The sequence below is a fragment of the Rhinolophus hipposideros genome (assembly GCF_964194185.1).
Source record: "Rhinolophus hipposideros genome assembly, chromosome: 25".
NCBI classification, from domain to species: domain Eukaryota; kingdom Metazoa; phylum Chordata; class Mammalia; order Chiroptera; family Rhinolophidae; genus Rhinolophus; species Rhinolophus hipposideros.
In genome coordinates this window covers 21,424,360-21,441,882 of record NC_138071.1, presented here as the reverse complement: position 1 = coordinate 21,441,882, position 17,523 = coordinate 21,424,360, and the positions used below count along the sequence as shown (strand labels likewise).

The 17,523-nt window shown below is 43.3% G+C and overlaps 1 long non-coding RNA gene across 1 annotated transcript in view; it reads left to right on the top strand.

Moving 5' to 3' along the window:
• The first annotated feature begins 6,954 nt into the window (after positions 1 to 6,954).
• The window catches only part of LOC308492915, a 51,541-nt gene continuing 40,972 nt past the window's right edge, over positions 6,955 to 17,523 (top strand). The window contains exon 1 of the long non-coding RNA XR_013992588.1: positions 6,955 to 7,056. This is a non-coding gene — a long non-coding RNA (uncharacterized lncRNA). The remainder of the gene's footprint in view (positions 7,057 to 17,523) is intronic.

The window sequence follows — 17,523 nt, the reverse complement described above, 5'->3', positions numbered from 1 at the left end:
TTCTCTGTATCTATGAGTTTGTTTCTGTTTTGTTTATTTTGTTTTTTAGATTTCACGTATAAATGAAATCATACGGTATTTGTCTTTCTCTTTTTGACTTATTTTACTTAGCATAATACCCCCTAGGTCCATCCATATTGTTGCAGATAGTAAGATTTCATTCTTTTTTATAGCCAAGTAATATTCAATTGTATATATATAACACCTCTTCTTCAAGCAATTGTCTATTGATAGGCACTTAGGTTGCTTCCGTATCTTGGCTACTGTATATGAAATGTCCTTTTTTGTCTCTTGTGATAGCCTTTGTTTTAAAGTCTATTTTGCCTGGTATAAGGATTGCTACCCCAGATTGTTGCGGTTTTTTTTTAGGAAGGGCGCAGCTCATAGTGGCCCATGCAGGGATCGAACCGGCAATCTTGGTGCTACCAGCACCACGCTCTAACCAACTGAGCTAACCGGCCACCCCCCCCCCACTCCAGCTTTTTTTTCATTTCCATTTTCATGAAATATCTTTTTCCATCCCTTTACCTTCAGTCTGTGTGTCTCGATCTGAAGTGGATCTCTTGTAGGCAGCATATGCAAGGTCTTGTTTTGTTCTCCAGGCACCCTTTGCCTTTTGGTTGGAGAGTTTAATCCATTTACATTGAAAATAATTATTGATAGGTTTATGGTTATTGACATTATATTATTCATATTTTGATTTTTCTTCTTCTTCTTCTTAAAGAAGCCCTTCTCAGCCTGTCTGGGAAGCTCTTTATCTGTCCTTTGATTCTAAATGATAACTTTGCTGGGTAGAGTAATCTTGGTTGAGTTCCTTGCTTTTCATCAGTTGGAATATTTTGTGCCAGTCCCTCTGGTCTGCAAAGTTTCTGTTGAGAAATTAGCTGAGAAATGAGCTCTCTTATGGGAGCTCCCTTGCAAGTAACTAACTGCTTTTTTTTTCTTGCTACCTTTTTTTTTTTTTTTTAAGGTTTTATTGGGGAAGGGGAACAGGACTTTCCTGGGGAACAGTGTGTACTTCCAGGACTTTTTCCCAAGTCAAGTTGTTGTCCTTTCAATCTTAGTTGTGGAGGGCGCCCCTCAGCTCCAGGTCCAGTTGCGGTTGCTAGTTGCAGGGGGCGCAGCCCACCATCCCTTGCGGGAGTCGAATTGAACTGGCAACCTTGTGGTTGAGAGCCCACTGGCCCATGTGGGAATCAAACTGGCAGCCTTCAGAGTTAGGAGCACGGAGCTCCAACCGCCTGAGCCACCGGGTCGGCCCCCTTTTCTTGCTACTTTTAAGATTCTCTTTGTCTTTAACCTCTGGCATTTTAATTATGATGTGTTACAGGGTGGGCCTCTTTGGGGGACTCTGCGTCAAGCTGCTGTCTTTATTCCCACTGCATGTTTTTTCCTGGACCGTCCCTCTTCCTTCTGCTGCCATTCCAATTCTATTCATCCCTCTCACCCCCTGATGTCCCACCTCCATGGAGCTTTTCCTGATTACCCTGCTCCAAATGTTCTTTCCTTCCCCAGGCTGATTGATTTTACTGCCTTATTTTGTTCTCTGGTTGTTTCTGGATACATTGCCATTTCCTCAGTTAAATTGTGAGCATCAAGGAGTCAGCTCCATGTCCAAGGACGCAGCAGTCATTTAATCAAGACAGCAGATTTACCTTCCCATGTGGCCTCTGGTATTTTTAGATTCAGGTTCATCGTCCTTTTGCTTTTCCTTAAATGCCCTGATCATTTCTGGTGACTAAATTTATTTCAGCATCTATCCAGAATAAATTAGATTAAATATGAAATACTGATGTTTATATATGTGAACATAGATGATCCCGGTCACTTAAATGGTCATCTATGTGTAAGCATGTTTTTTGTAACTTTCATATGTGACTAATGCATAACTAGATGTTATCTGTAACTATGTTACATAAGTATCACACGCACATACAAGTATACATACATCTCAAGTCTAATACTTGGAAAGGAATTTTGTACCCAGTGGTGTGGTCTTGCCATCATCACTAATATCATTCTTCCTATGTGCACGCCTCTTTAACAAGTGCCATCCTATTTGCTCCTCTCTCTATCCCGTAGATGTGAGAACAGGCTCAGAGGTTAAGTGGTCTGCCCAGGGCCACACCATCTAGTAAGTGACAGAACCAGACTAAGCTACAGCCCAGGCCTTTTGACTTCACTGTTTTCCCCACTAGGCCCTGTGGCCTCTTCTCATTTCACTTAATCTTATCCTAGGCTTCCTTCCCAGCTATACATCGCGTGACTGCTCTCCTCTTTCCGAGGGCCAGAGTCTGGGAGGGTGAACAGGCCTGTCAGACGCCACGAGGCTTTGTGTGAAAACGGCCTTCAGCTCTCACCGCTGGTTGAGTGAGGCCCCAGAGCCCCTCATTGCTGCTCTCGCACCCACACCTGAGCCTCTCACTGCAGTGCCTTCTGCTCCAGGTTTTCCCTTTTAAAAAAACACCTCTTCCCTCTTTCCTGGTCCTGGCTGAGGCTCAGGAGGATTCTGCCCCCTAAGAAACTCTTACAATTGTCTTCTCTTCCCTCCTTCCGGGCACCTGGCTAGTGGAGGTGGGATTGTTTCATGCTCCCACCTTAGCCAGGTCTGTCGCTTTCCTCTTTACCAATGTCCTCGCCTCTTCTTTCCTTTTTCCCCTTTCTCTTGTAGTTTCTTTTAAACATTTTTCTTGTTTATTTTTTCCTTGCCTTCCCCTCCCTACCCCCACGCTTCTTTCTAGTGACTGTTGAATTCACTTCGAAATGAGGGTCTTGCTTCTAAAATGTCATTAGTCAGCTTTTTACTGCCCTTTGATTAAAGAAATAATTTGCTTTGCCCTTTTAGAAATTATATAAAAAGTAGCAAAATCCCTTGAAACTATTTTAAATTTCCTTTATCATAAGCAAGTTGTCATCCCATAACTTCATCAATGCTAATAAAAGGGCCACCCTGTTTGGTGGGAATGTTGTGAATTTTAATGTGATAAATGTATTTATGTAAAACCTTACATCTGAGAACTTCAAAGGCCTTCACCTTGTTTAATAGTTATTATTATGCCCTAAAGAGTGACATCAGGATACGAGAGTCCTAGATTTTGTGTGGGTGTGTCCATTTGCTTCTTTATTTAGCGTTTTGTTTTCCTAGCCTCACCATAGAAACTTACAGGAACGTAACAGTTTTGCAGTTGATTCCCATTAAAAATGGTGCCTAAGGAATAGCACACACGCAGCTGGCCTTTGTTTCTTGGTATGAAGATGTTAATGGGCTCATAAAGGAAAGAACCACCACTCTGGAGCCAGGAGGGTAGGGCTGGGAGGGGGAAGCAGCAGAGAGATCCTTCCCCAAATGGTCCATAGTCATGAAATAGGTTTTATCATTGTTTGTACAACTAGCTGAATTCACGTAGATGATTCTGTGAATAAGCTCTTGGAGGAATATAAGTGCTGCATACCATGTTTCCCCGAAAATAGAACCTAACCGGAAAATAAGCCCTAGCATGATTTTTCAGGATGACATCCCCTGAACATAAGTCCTAATGCGTCTTTTTGAGCACAACTTAATATAAGACCCGGTCTTATTTTCGGGGAAACCCGGTATTCACCCAGTCATTGAACAGAACTCTTGAGAAACAAGCCTGTGTCATGACTGATGGAAAGGTCCCTCATGAAGTTAAAACAAGAGCAAAGCCCCCTGAATACACCCCCAGCCCTGTTCTCTGCCATCACTTATTTACTGGCTGGTGAAACGCTCTGGATCAAGGGATGGGTTGGTTTAGAGTAGAACCTTTTAGAGAAAAGACGAGCGAGAGTGGTCCATAGGAGTGACACATTGCTGTTCCCCTGCCCACATCCGTCTATTCTTTGGCTCAGCCTGTGTTACTTCTTTTTTTTTTTTTTTTTTTTCTGTGTTACTTCTTACTAGCTCATTTAATGCTGCAGGATTGTGGTGGTTCTAATAGAGAAGAGATTTTTTATATTTATGTTTTCCTCCTATTCCCTCCTGCCCCCAAGAAACAGCTCACAAGTAAACCCTTTTCCGTATCTCTGGCCGTGGGTACCTCCTGGTCAGCAGGGGGAGACAAAGTTCCAAAGACTTTGCCGGCTGTACTTTTCAGCACCAGGAGTGCTTCATGTTCTTTATTTCATTATTACTTTATATCTATTAGTTTAAAAACCCTCCTGGCTAGTTATTCTCTCTTATATTCTCAGTTCCCTCTGCCCCCAGGCTCCTCTCACCACTGATGACTGATGACAACCTGTGTTCACAAAACAGATCAAGATGGTCTGGAGTTTCTCTACTTGGACAGTTCTCTGTCTCTCAGAGGAATAAACGGCACTCTAAACCCCACTCCTTTGATTAGTTTCTCTCCATCTTTTTTTCCCTTCAGTTCTTAAACTGTACAGACCTCTCAATTGAGATCTTCGACCATCCCCTCTACACCTTACTACTACCATCCCTTCTACGATGAAAAGTGAACAAGTTCTCCAAATGGATGGCCTACCTACACAAACTTGGATGGTCTACCCAGCAAACCCAGAGGTCTACCCAGCAAACCCGGGTGATCTACTCATGAAAACGTTTTTTTTGTTCACCATCTATTCCTCCCCTAATCTGGACTCCAGCTTTGAATTATGGAGGTCAGAGTCCAAGGGAGCTTGTTTTTCCTCCTTCCTGGTGTCTGAATTCCTGTATGTCATCCTAACAGCTAGTCACAACGTGGATCTGTACTTGGAAATGAACTCTTTCAGAGATAGAGCACACTCTCCCTTGTGAGGCCATGCCGTTGTGGAAAAAGCTCTAATTGTTAGAAAATTTGTGCACATACTGAGTGGAAATCTTGTAATTACTTCCATTGGTCCTAATTCTTCCTTCCAAAGGAATGAAGATGTGTATTTTCTCTTGATATATTTGAAGACCATGTCCGTCTCTCCCTTTCAGCTTTTTAGGCTTCTGATCTTAAACTTTTATTGAAACTATTCTCCCAGCTATTGATTTCTGATCAAGTCTGGGAGTCCTGTTCTTTACTGATGAAGTTGTTGACTATCTTCTCATTGTTTGAACTTGATTTCCCTTTTCCCTTCTAATCCTCATTCCCTTCAATCCTTGGGAGAAAACTCTCTGGACAAAATTGTTTCATCTTCTGTATTCCTGAGACTCTTGTTCTTACTCTATTTTCAGACTTGTCTTCACCCCGTCTACAACACTCTAGAAAGTCAGGATTACCATCTAATCATTTTGAGAAATCCCCTCCTAGCGTGCCTGGTAAGTGGAAGGTAGAACTTAGTTAATGCTTAATTTTCTCTATTGTAGTTCCAGTGCTTCCTTTAGAAAGTTCACTTTTCATATTTACCCCAAACCTACAGGCGACTACCAAATATTTATCTCTAGTCTCAATTTGTTACTCATTTTCTAATCTTAAATTGCCTGGAGATCCCTAGGATGTCCTACCTGCAACACAATTTAATATAGCTCATTCTCTAACCCAGTCCCTGCAAACCCACTACCCAAGCTGCTTAAAATGACTTCGAGTGACCTTTTGGCATCAAGGCATATTTGGATGTTGTTTTTGTTTGTTTGTTTCTTTTAAGGAGGGCACAGCTCACAGTGGCCCATGTGGGGTTTGAACCATCAAACTAGGTGCTACCAGCACTGCGCTCTAACCCACTGAGCTAACCAGCACCCCCATATTTAGATTCTTATTGGTTAAGTAGCTCTCTCTTATTACTGGACCATGAGTCCTGGACTTGGGCATAATTCTCACATTTTCTGGGTTCTCTTTAACTGTCAGTGGCAACACCATCTGTTCCCCCACGCTCACAGCCTTCAGGGTCACTTTTGACACATCTTTTCCCTTCTTTTTGTCGTCAGCCTTCAGGTGATGCTGATTCGTTCTCTCTTGCTTTTCCCATTCATCTCTTATTTTGATTTCTAAGCCCCTTCCTCTTCACAGCCTTATTTTTGGTGTTTCTCCTTCCAGTCTTGCCCTGCTCCTGTCTGCCCCATGCTCAACTCTTAGAATAATCTTGTTAACCAGTGTTTTTATGGTGTTCTTGTCCTGGTGAGATAGTACAACTGATTCTTGTCTACTGAGTTAATTTTGAGATCTTGCGTCGTGAACCCTTATCTCTAGCTATAAAATCTGGGAGACCAGAGATCTCATTGTAAACAGTGGCGACATGTCTCTTCCACTGATGTCTTATTTGTGATAGTCTTAAACGTCTTCTTGCCTTGTCTCTTTTTAAAAAAATAATAACTTTATTGAGATATAACTTACACATACCATGCAAGTCACCCAATTAAAGTGTGTAGTGGTTTTGGCGATATTGACAGAGTGCTGCATGTATCACTACTATCTAATTTTAGAATATTTTCATCACCCCCAAAAAAACCCCATACCCATCAGCAGTCACTCTATTCTCCTCTCAACCCAGCTCCTGGTTACTACTGAGTTATATCTTGTACTATGGGTTTGGCCTATTCTGGACATTGCACATAAATGGAATCGTATAATATGTGGTCTTTTGTGATTGGCTTCTTTCACTGTAGCATAATGTTTTCAAGGCTGTTCTAACTGGGTTTTCTTAGATTCTGTATTTGTTTATTTGGCATCCATTCATCAGAGGGTCAACCATATTAACTACATTTTAAAAATTTTCTCATTTTGACACTCCGGCATTTGTGACCTCGCTGACCAGGGCAGAGACTGCTCCAAGCAGGGCTATCCAATTATTAGAGCTAGACAGGGACTTACTCTGGAGCACACTTTTCCTATGCAAACGACCCACACCCCAACCAAACATCTTTATCAAACTCTCACGCACCAAGCCAATATTTGTCGTGGCCTAAATCAACCCAGAGCCAGGTACCAGACACCTCGGGATAGCCCCTTCCCAGAGCCCACCAGTTACTCAGACCAGCCGTCCTGACCCTGTCCTGCCTTGCCTTTCCTGCAGAAAACACAATACAGGCTCTGGCTTGCTGCTTCCGCCTCCGGACTCAAACTGGAGTTTCCCTGTGGTCTTGTGTGGCAGTGCTGTGCCCTCCTCTCAGGAACTGTAAGTAACGAAAATCTGCTTTCAGTGGCATTGACCTGTCCGGGTCATCACCCAGTCACCTCCATAAATTAAAATCCTGCAAGCACAATGGAGAAAAAAAGGCTCATTTGTGTTATAGCATATATCAGTTCTTCCTTCCTTGTTATGACTGAATTGTATGTATAGACCACATCTTGTTTATTCACTTATTAGTTGATGGACATTGGGTTATTACCACTTTTTGGCTATTATGAATCATGCTGCTATGAACATTTGTGTACAGGTTTTTGTGTGGCTATATGTTTTCAGGTCTCTTGGGTATACAGGTATCGCCCACTTTCCAGAAGTTTGCATTAGGCTACTTTGCTTTTACCAAAGACAACATGGTAACAGCTTTTTTTTGTAAAAGCAAAAATTCTGTTCGGATTTCTTTTGGTTACCAGAAACAGGTATTAATGTAGTTCTTTCATAAAAGCAAAGTGGTGCAACACGAACTTTATAAGATATCTTTGCCAAACCCAAGGTCATGAAGATTTACTCCTAAGTTTTCTTCTAAGACTTTTATTGTTTTACCTCTTACCTTTAGGTGTATGATTTCTTTTGAGTTAACTTTGTATATCGTATTAGGTAGGAATGCAGGTTCATTGTTTTGCACGTGGATATCCAGTTGTCCCAGCAACATTTGTTGAAAAGACAATGAGTTCCCCATTGAATTGTCTTGGCACCCTTGTCAAAGATCAAGGTCACATAAATGTAAGGTCACATAAATGTAAGGGTTTATTTCTGAACTCTTAATTCTATTTCATTGATCTATGTGTCTATATGGATCTATATGTCTGTCCTTATACCACTACCATACAATCTTGATTACCCTGTGTCTGTAGTAAGTTTTGAAATCAGGAAGTATAAGTCCTCCAACTTTGTTTTTCTTTTTTCAGTTTTGATTTGGTGATTCTGTCCCTTGCATTTCCACATGAATTTTAGACTCAGTTTGTTCATTTCTGCAAAAAAGAAAAAAGGCAGCTGGAATTTTGAAAGGAATCATGTTGACTCTGTAGATCAATTTGGGGAGTAATGTCATCTTGACAATATTAGACCTTCCAGTCCATAAATATGGGATGTCTTTCCATTTATTGAGATCTTTAATTTCTTTCAATGATGTTTCATAGTTTTCAGTATACAAGTCCTGTACTTTTTTTGTTATATTTATTCCTAAGTATTTTTTTATCTTTTTGCTACTATTATAAATGGAATTATTTGTTTCATTTCATTTCATATTGTTCATTGCTAGTATATAGAGATACAATTGATTTTTGTATATTGATCTTATTTCCTTGCAACCTAGCTGAACTTGTTTATTGTTCTAATAATTCCTTTGTGGATTCCTTAGGATTTTTTATATGTGTGATCACTTCATCTGGGACTAGAGATAGTTTACGTCTTCCTTTCCTGTCTATATGCCTTTATTTCTTGCCTAATTTCCCTAGTTAGAATCTCCAGTACACTGTTGAATAGAAGTGATGAGAGTGGCCATTTCTATTTTGCTCCTGAACTAAGGAAGAAAGCATCCAGTCTTTCACCGTTAAGTATGATGTTAACTGTGGGTTTTTCATAGATGGCCTTTTGCTTTTTTGTCATCCTACGCTATCTTGTTTCTTTGTCTACTCTTTGACTTTATAGTATAGTGGAAGGAATGTGAACCTCAGAATTAGACTTGCATTTGAATTGATTGTTTTATTAATTCTTCCGGGAAATGTTGAGTATCAGACCCCAGTATATAAAAGAAAACCCCTGCCCCCAAACTACTGCTAATTCAGTGAGACCGTCATATGGATTAAATATTGTAGTGTGATGGGGGTATGGTCAGGGCAGTGAGGAGTACAGAAAATGGGCCCCTGGGAAGATTAGTACAACTTAAAGATATGATCCCTGATTTGCTCTTGAAAAACTGTAGGAGATAGTCTTGAAAGAGAGGGAACATGTGCAGACATGGGAAGGTGGCTGAATTCTATGAACCACAGGTAAGTCTGTGAGGCTGGAGCGTGTAGTGCTTACAACTGAGGGGCCAGCATCCTACAGAGTTAGTAGAACATCTTATCAAGGGCCTTGTGAGCTTCTGAAGGCTTTGTGAGAACCAGATTTGTGTTAGAACACTTGGGTGGTAGGGAAGGATGGGTAAGACCATGAATGTGGAGACCTGGAGATAGGAGGATATTGCCTAAGCAGGGAAGAATTGAAGACCTAAAGTAAGGTTGGAGGAAGAGACTAGAGTCAAAGAAGATTTGAAGGTAGAATTAACAAGTCATGTTGCAACAGACTGTGAGAGGTGAAGGAGATGGGCTTGGAGAGAATGACTCTGGGATTTCAGATGTGGGCATCTGGGTTGTTTGGTGGATTAATATGAGATTCAGTTTTCTCATCCGTAAAGTGGAAGAAATACTTCACAGATAACAATATATGCAAATCTCTGAGCACAAGAATATGGTTGGGACTTGATAAACACTCATTCTTTTTGCTTTCCCCCATTTTGTTTCTGTTTCTTCCGTTCTTTAAATGTAGGTCTTCATTTTGTTAGTTCCACCTTCAGAATGCTTTTCTTTGCTGTGTTCCACTGTCCCCCCATGTGGATAAGTCCCAGCTGTCACTCCACCCTGATCTCTCCCGTAAGTATTTTCGTCTGTGTTCTGGGCATTTGCAGGACCTCTCAGCACTCACAAGGGAGAACCACCCACCAAATCTCTTCCTCCTCCTCATAAGCCTGTTAATGGCACTGTCATTTTCTCAGTCTTGCTGGCTTAAAAATCACTTTTTCTAGTTGAAAAAAAAATATGTATATCTCTGGTGGTTTCTAGTTGTCCAGAGTTGTTTTGATGTCTTTCTCTCCCTCTCTCATTTCCTCACATCCAGTGAAAATTCAGTCTGTTTCATCACGTCCATAACATTGTCCACACCTTTTCTAGCTCCATCGTTACCGCCTGTGTTCAGACCTTTGTTACTCCCACCTGAAATAAAACACTAGTTCTCCACCTCTGATTTCTTTCGCTTTTGCTCCATCCTGCAGGCCATTGCCAGACTGGGCTTGTGGAGGCTCTGATGTGATCATGATTCTCACCCAGTCGAGGGGCTTCAGTGAGTCTCCACACTGACTGGGTCAAGCCCAGGCTTGTAAGTTTGTCGTTTACAGGACGGCCTGTCCAAACCCAAGGTGCCTCTCCAGTTTTCCCTCCCCACATTCTTGTAGAAAAATGAGACAGTTTTCTGTACCTTTCGTATCACCTCTGTCTCCCCTTGTTGGGAACCGTACTTGTTGTCCAAGGCTCAGTTCATGAATCCTGCCTGACTTTCATCAAACCAGGTGAATCTCCTTCCTCGCATCCTGTAGGACTCTGTGCTTACTTAAACTGATTTGTGTACATATCTTATCTCTTCTGCTAGATTTCATCTCCTGAAGGTGCCTCCTTCATCGTTGTAGCCCCCCCGCCCATGCCTTCCTCATATTCAGTAAATATTTGTTAATGGAATGCCTCCACTTCTCATCTTCCTGGAGCATGACCTTTGCTTTTCCAAGTACCCGTCCTCAAGGGTCTGTGACACCGACAGTGAGAGAATAAGGGATGGCTGAGTTTCCCCTGTGGATCCTCTTGCAATTTAATACAGAGTAGTACGAAGATATTACAAAAGCACAGTCTTATTTAAATTCCTGGTATCTGAGTCCAACAGCATTTTGTGGGCTCGACATAGTCTATACAGCATTTAGCTCTTTATATGGCCTGCGTGGATGTAGGTCGTCACGGACTGTATGGGAGCTGGATAGATTGAGAAATTAACTGTACACTTAGGCAGAGCTGTGGGTACCAGTGCTTTTCCTTGTAAAATCTAAAACTTACACTTACATACTCCTTGGGTGCTTCCAGTCCAAATAAATAGCCAGGTGATTCATTTGGGAAATTCCCCAAGGTGTGCCCTGCCCTCCCCTGGAATGACTTCTTAGCAAGGCCACCTCAAGTGGGCTTGGAAGGAGGTAGCTCTCAGTTTCAGGTTCCTACCAGTGACTTCCAGGAACCGAGAAGGGAAGCAGAAAGAATAGAAAGAGCTACATAGTTTCTGTCCTGGGCTAAAATAGCTCAAATTTTCCATTCCTACAGCACTTGTCTCCTGACAGGCAGACGAGGAAGGAGAGAAACTGTGAAGGGTGCCAGGGTGCCAACAAGAGCATCCGGGTCTTGGCAGAGCTCAGAATAGCATTCACGGCTCTCGGTGACTCATTGTGCGCGGGCCTGCCCACCCAGGATCCGAGTGGCTGGGGACAGAGTGAGTGAGTCAGTCCTCCTTCAGCTTCCTCCCCAGACTGACAGGCTAGGCCTTTCCGGGGAGGCCCGTGGTGCGGGAGGCGGAGCCAGTGAGGGGAGGCTGCCTGCTCTGGTCCCCTTCTTCTGGAAGGGCTTCCTGCTCCCGTGGGCACTAAGCCCTAGGGAAGCTTGGAGAATAAGGGGATCCTGATCATTGGAAGAGAGTGGTAGTTTCAGGGACCAATCTAAATTTGAGGCCTCTTAGCCCCTTGAACTGAACCAGTGCTCCTACCTACCTCAATCTTTACAATATCCCTCATTGTTGGATTCTGCCCCTCTTAAATCTGATCGGCATTCTGTTCTCTTCCTTTGTTCCATGCTTTTTATTCTTTTCTCTCTTCCCTTGCTCAGCCAGAATTACCGTGTTTCCCCGAAAATAAGACTAGCCAGACAATTAGCTCTAATGAGTTTTTGGAGCAAAAATTAATACAAGATCCAGTCTTATTTTACTATAAGACTCCGTATAATATATAATATAATGTAACATAATGTAACATAATGTAACATAATGTAACATAGTATAACATAGTATAACATAATATAACATAACATAACATAACATAACATAATTAATATAATATAATATAATATAATATAATATAATACAATATATAATGTAAGACCGGGTCTTATATTAATATTTGCTCCAAAAGATGCAGTAGGCCTGATTGTCCGGCTAGGTCTTATTTTCAGGGAAACAGGGTATGTTTATTTATCAAATCACAGCTGTTGGGTTTTTCCTTCTTAGAATAGTTTTTAACCAGGTGTGGCCACATTTTTTAGTTGGTCTCTGCTAATAAAATGTGTGCCTTTTGGAATAAATGCTGAATGATTTTATTTATTCGTTCATTCATGCATTCATTCATTCATGGTGCCTCAGTGCCCTTACTTTATGATGGGTCTAAAACACTTTTTACCCATTTCATGGGATGGCTCTGATGATAAAAGTGAAAGCTCCTTCAAAACATCTCACATTTAAGCAGCCCAGGCTATCTGCTGGTCGTCGCCTGTCGCTAGCCCAGGAGAGGACATCCTGTTGTTCTCAGTACCAGCTCCCCATTGTGTGGATCCAGGCCCAGCGGTCAGCACGTTTGTCCCCTTTTGACCGGCTGCAGAATCACTAGTTTGTAAATCATCCTAATGCCAGATTATGCTTAAAAATGGATCATTCTTCATCTCGTCAACCTGAGCCGAGGTCTCATGGTCTCCTTAGCTCAGCTTCTCATTCTGTCACCAATGCACAGGTCTTGCTGTGTGGCCCACCTTACTTTTGTAGCAAGTCATTTGTCCTCTTTCGCCACTTTCCCAATACTGATTGGCTTGGATCCACTCACGTGAAAAGTGACATGAACCTGTCCCTTTCTCACTGTGGGAGTGCCTGGCTTTCCAGCTCTGCACGTGTGTGTCACCAGAGTCATTCCAGATTACGTTACAGAAATCCAGGCACAGCTACGTTCAGTTACTTGTCTGGAGTGACGTAGCATGGTCTGGGTGAGAGCGATAAGTCACTGCTTTAGAGGTTTCCAACGTTCCCTTCCTCGTGGCTGCACAGCACACATGCTCTGAGGAGACTGCAGCTTCACTAACAAAACATCCAGTGCATTTATGTCCGAAAGGAGCTAGACAAGATGAAGCCCTGGGGCTGTGTAAGGTATATCCCAAGAGAGGATAGAAAATGGGAGGAGGTTCGCTGTGAAGAATACTTCACTTTTGCATGGGGGAGGTCAACATTTGTAACAAATACGACCATGTGTCTGGATCACAGCTGATTCTAAGCCCCAGCAGATGACCTTCTTATTTCAAACATGTTACACAACATTTTAAAGCACAAGAGATAGTTATCTAAAATTCATTTCAGTGGGATAACCTGGGGTGCTTGAATGAGAAATGTTTTGAAGGAGCTTTCGTTTTTATCATCAGAGCCATCCCATGAAATGGGTAAGAAAGAGCTTTAGGCCTACTGTAAAGTAAGGACACTGAGGCACCGTGAATGAATGAATGAATGAAGTCATTCAGCATTTATTTCAAAGGGCACAGACGTGGTTAGTTTAATAGGGATTAGACACCTGACCTGTGTTTGATTTCTCTCATAATGCACTTTTCAGGAAACCTCTTTCACATAGAGATGAGACCAATCCACCCCGGAAAGACCTGTGCTCTGAGTTGTTTTCTAAAAGCAGGAATGGGTCTCTCTGAGTTACCCACACGCTCTGACGTAGAGCTCCCTCGGGACTCAGCTCCTCTGGCTCTGGCCACACCCACTTCTGCTCACATCTACCTCACTTTCTCCTGACTGTGCCACTTCCTGTCACATGGGCTCCTTTGCTTGTCAGCTCCCTGACTGGCGGGGCAGGAGAAGGGGATGGAGTACTCCTTGCTCCCTAGGGATGCTTGCCTTTGTTCCACAGCTCCTTACTGAGCACCTGCTTCGTGTTGGGTTCTCTGCTAGGTCTGGAGATGCAAAGAGAAGGCAGAGGTCATGCCCGTGAGGACCTAGACGTTAGTCTCGGAAACACGTTGGTCCTGTGTCACCATTGTGCCACAGCCTCTTCTCTTGTAGGTCCCGGATTCTGAGAGTGCCACCAATCGTTACCACAACCATCTGCTGACTTCGAAGAAGCACTCCCTCTTTCCGTGGTGCGTTTAGCGCTGGACTGATGGTGTCCCACCCTCTTTATTGCTGTCACTGCCAAAGAATTGAGCTTCCATGTCACAGCCCATCTAAACATCCCACCTGTCTAGACCTCCTGAACTGTGGTACCTCCATTCGTCTTCTTCAGTCACACGAGGGCAGGGAGGCTTATTGGACTTCACAATCATGTGGGACTGATCATGGCCTTCCCTCCTTTCCTTGGCCTGTGACCGACATCACCAGGGCACTTAGTCCAACTGAGCCTGGACACAGGCTTGAAAGTCCTTAGCATCTTGTCGTATTTGGCCTAAAGGGTTACAACTATTTTGACAACATTTTGGGACCACAACTTCTGTCTGTCTCTCGTTCCCACCTCCACTCATCCTGACCTCCAGGCCGTCCATCTCTCGTTCTCTCTGTCCCTCCCAAGGCTGCCTTCTCTTGTTTTTTTGCAAAACTCAACAAACTCCATGGACAACCATTTCAAAAATGTGCCTTCTGTTGCTCAAGAAGGCCTCACTCCTTGGATTGCTGTTACACTTATCCTAAGCATACTGAGAAGGCACCCCCAGGCCGTTAGCTTTTCCACTCTCCCCTCCGTGGAGTGCCAGGCATTGACAGCGGGGTCACTGGGTGGGTTTGCTGTGCGTTTGTGCTCTCCAGCCTCATCTGCGCTCCACTGACACTCAGTAGTCATTCAGTCCTTCCTTTGTTGGCTCCCCATGTCACTTCTGCCATAGACGTGTCATTGTTGAGCCACCAGAGTCATTTCTGGCCCCCTCTCTTGAAGCAGATGACTTCAATTCTTATTAAGTGTGAAGCCGTTTTCCTTCCCCTCCACTAGAAAATTGTCTCTCTCTCCCATTCTTCTTTCCTTCACTTCTGTCTGCATCACCCGACCCCTTTGCCGGGTGTCTCCGCTCGGCTCGCTCTTGTATGTTCTGTCCCATCAGTTCACTCTTCTTTCTCTCTCCAATCTCCAGTCTCCCCCACGCCACTGATTCTTTCTAGTCCTTGAGGCTTTCCTAACGTAAAACACAGACAAAAACCACACGTCAAAATGACAGCAAAAAAAACCGTTTCCCTTCAATATACGACACCCTCTCCATCTTCATTGCTAAATGAATCGAAAATAATCTACACCCTAAAAAATGTAGCCACCACCCTCTGCCCCATTCTGACACTCCCTCTCCCCTTTGTAGCCATCAGCATCTGTCTATTACTCCTCCAAAGAGCCCCCCTTCTTCCCATCATTCCCATCCCATGGCCACTGTTCAGCTCCAGACCTACCTTACCTCTCACCCACGTGTGCAGGAACCTGTCTCCTCTTTTCAGTCGTTTTTACACACCGACGCATAGCTCATCAGCGTCAGAGGCAGCTTTGAGAACTTCATGCTTCTGCTCAAAGTTCAGTGGAAAACCCCTGATTCGGCAACATGGCACCTGGTCCCGGTCCCCCCACCTTTCCAGCTACCTCCCTACTTGAATTCTTCTCTAGCCAAACAGGACTCCATTTCTTTGCTCATGCTCTTTCTTCTCCTGGAGCAGCCTTCCCTTTCTGCCTGTGCTTCAATGGCAGCTCAAGTTCCATGACCATCAGGAATGCTTGAGTGAGCCCCCCACCAGGTATGATCTCCCCCCTGAATCTCTCAGAGCACATTTTGGAACCTCCTGAAATTACTGCTGTCGAATTACTGCTGTTAGGTCTATTTCTAGCCTTTAATCTCCTTGAGGATAAGGACTATATATTTTTAGTTTCATCTCCCCCCTCAGGCCCCACTCCAGTGTCTAGTACAGAGTTTTGCTTTATTGCCGAGGCCTTTCTCAGTGTACGTAGATGTCCAGTGTTCAAACCTCGGAGCCCAAGGTCCCAAACTGGTGGCCCACAGCTCACATAGTAACCCTGACATGTTTTGTTTAGCCGCTCTAGAGTTTTTTTGTTGGTAAAATAGAAAATCTGTTGTTCTAGCCATTTTTAAGTATACAGTTTCGGTGGCATTAAGTACATCCGCGATGTTGTGAAACCGTTACCGCTATCTATTTCTAAAGTGTTTTCATCACCCTAAACAGAAACTCTGTACCCATTAAGCAATAACTCCTCAACCTCTGGTAATCTCTTATCTATTTTCTGTGTAGGAATTTGCCTCTTTGATACATTTCATGTAAGTGCTGCTGTGTCCGGTTTGTTTCACGTAGCAGAATGTTTTCAAGGTTCATCCGGGCTATACCATGGATCAGTACTTCATTCCTTTTTGTAGCTGAATAATAGTCCATTGTATGTATATATCGCATTTTATTTATCCATTTATCTGTTGATGGACACTTGGGTTGTTCCCACCTTTCGGCTGTTGTGAATAACGCTGCTATGACTGTTGGCATACAAACAACCTGTTTAAGTCCCTGTTTTCCGTTCTGTGGGGTATATACCTAGGTGGCACTGTAGAGTCATTTGGTAACTCTGGGTTTAGCTTTTTGAGGAACCCACTGTAGAGTTTTTAAAACTCCAATAACTTAACTTTATAAAATGAGGGATTACACATACAAATTAGTTTTTTTCCACTTCTCTTGAAAAAAAAAGTTAGAAGTCTGGCACTCCAGGGTCCACCCCCGACCTCTCCGTTGGGGTGGATCTGCTGGGGCTGAATGGGGAGCACTCCCAGGAGTGGGCATCCTTGCCTGGCCAGCGTCAGACGTTGGCATGCCCTGCCTGGGCCCCGTGCTCAGCCTCGGCCCCCATCTCCTCCTTTCCTTAGATCTGCCAGCCCTCCTGGACGGCCGCTCTTTCCTCCTGTGTTTGTGCTCACCCCATGCTATTATTTGTGTCCCTGTGGTTCTTCTCCCAACCAGGCTGGAATCGTCTGGGGGCAGCATGCCTGTCTTTCTTTTTCTTTCTTTCTTTTTTTTTGTTTTTTGTATACACTTAGTTTGATTGTAACAGAGCAGCTCGTACACTTTTAACATTTAAAACTGAGCATCCTCTTTCCTTTCCGGTAAGACAAAAAGGAAATTTAAAACTAAAGAGGAACAAAATTACAACGGAGAATGTCAATTCTGAATAAGATCCTACAACGGCTATTGCTTCTCCCATTGAGTAGCAGGGCTCCAGTCATCGAGTCATCGTTAGGAGAGAATTTCATGTTGAGGTTTTGTCTTAAACTGCAAGGACGTCTGTTAAACATCACAATGAAACGTGCCAAAGGAGAAGCTGTGTTGTCAAAATGCTCACTTACCCCACCCAAACATCTCAAACCCATGCTTTGCTGACCTTCTGTAACCCCATCTTTTTCTTTTTTTAAACAAGAGAAAGTAGACAGATACATGTCGGTAAATGCTAACTGTCCACATCACATAGAGACACAGTGTAATCCCTGAGCCCAATGTACAGAGAAAGGAGGAAAAAAGCTAGAATTCTATGAGCGTGCCTGTCTTTTTATCTCTGATTTACCAGGATCGATTGGCACATTGTTGATACCCAAAGTCTTAGTTTTGCTGAACTTTTGAAGTGAA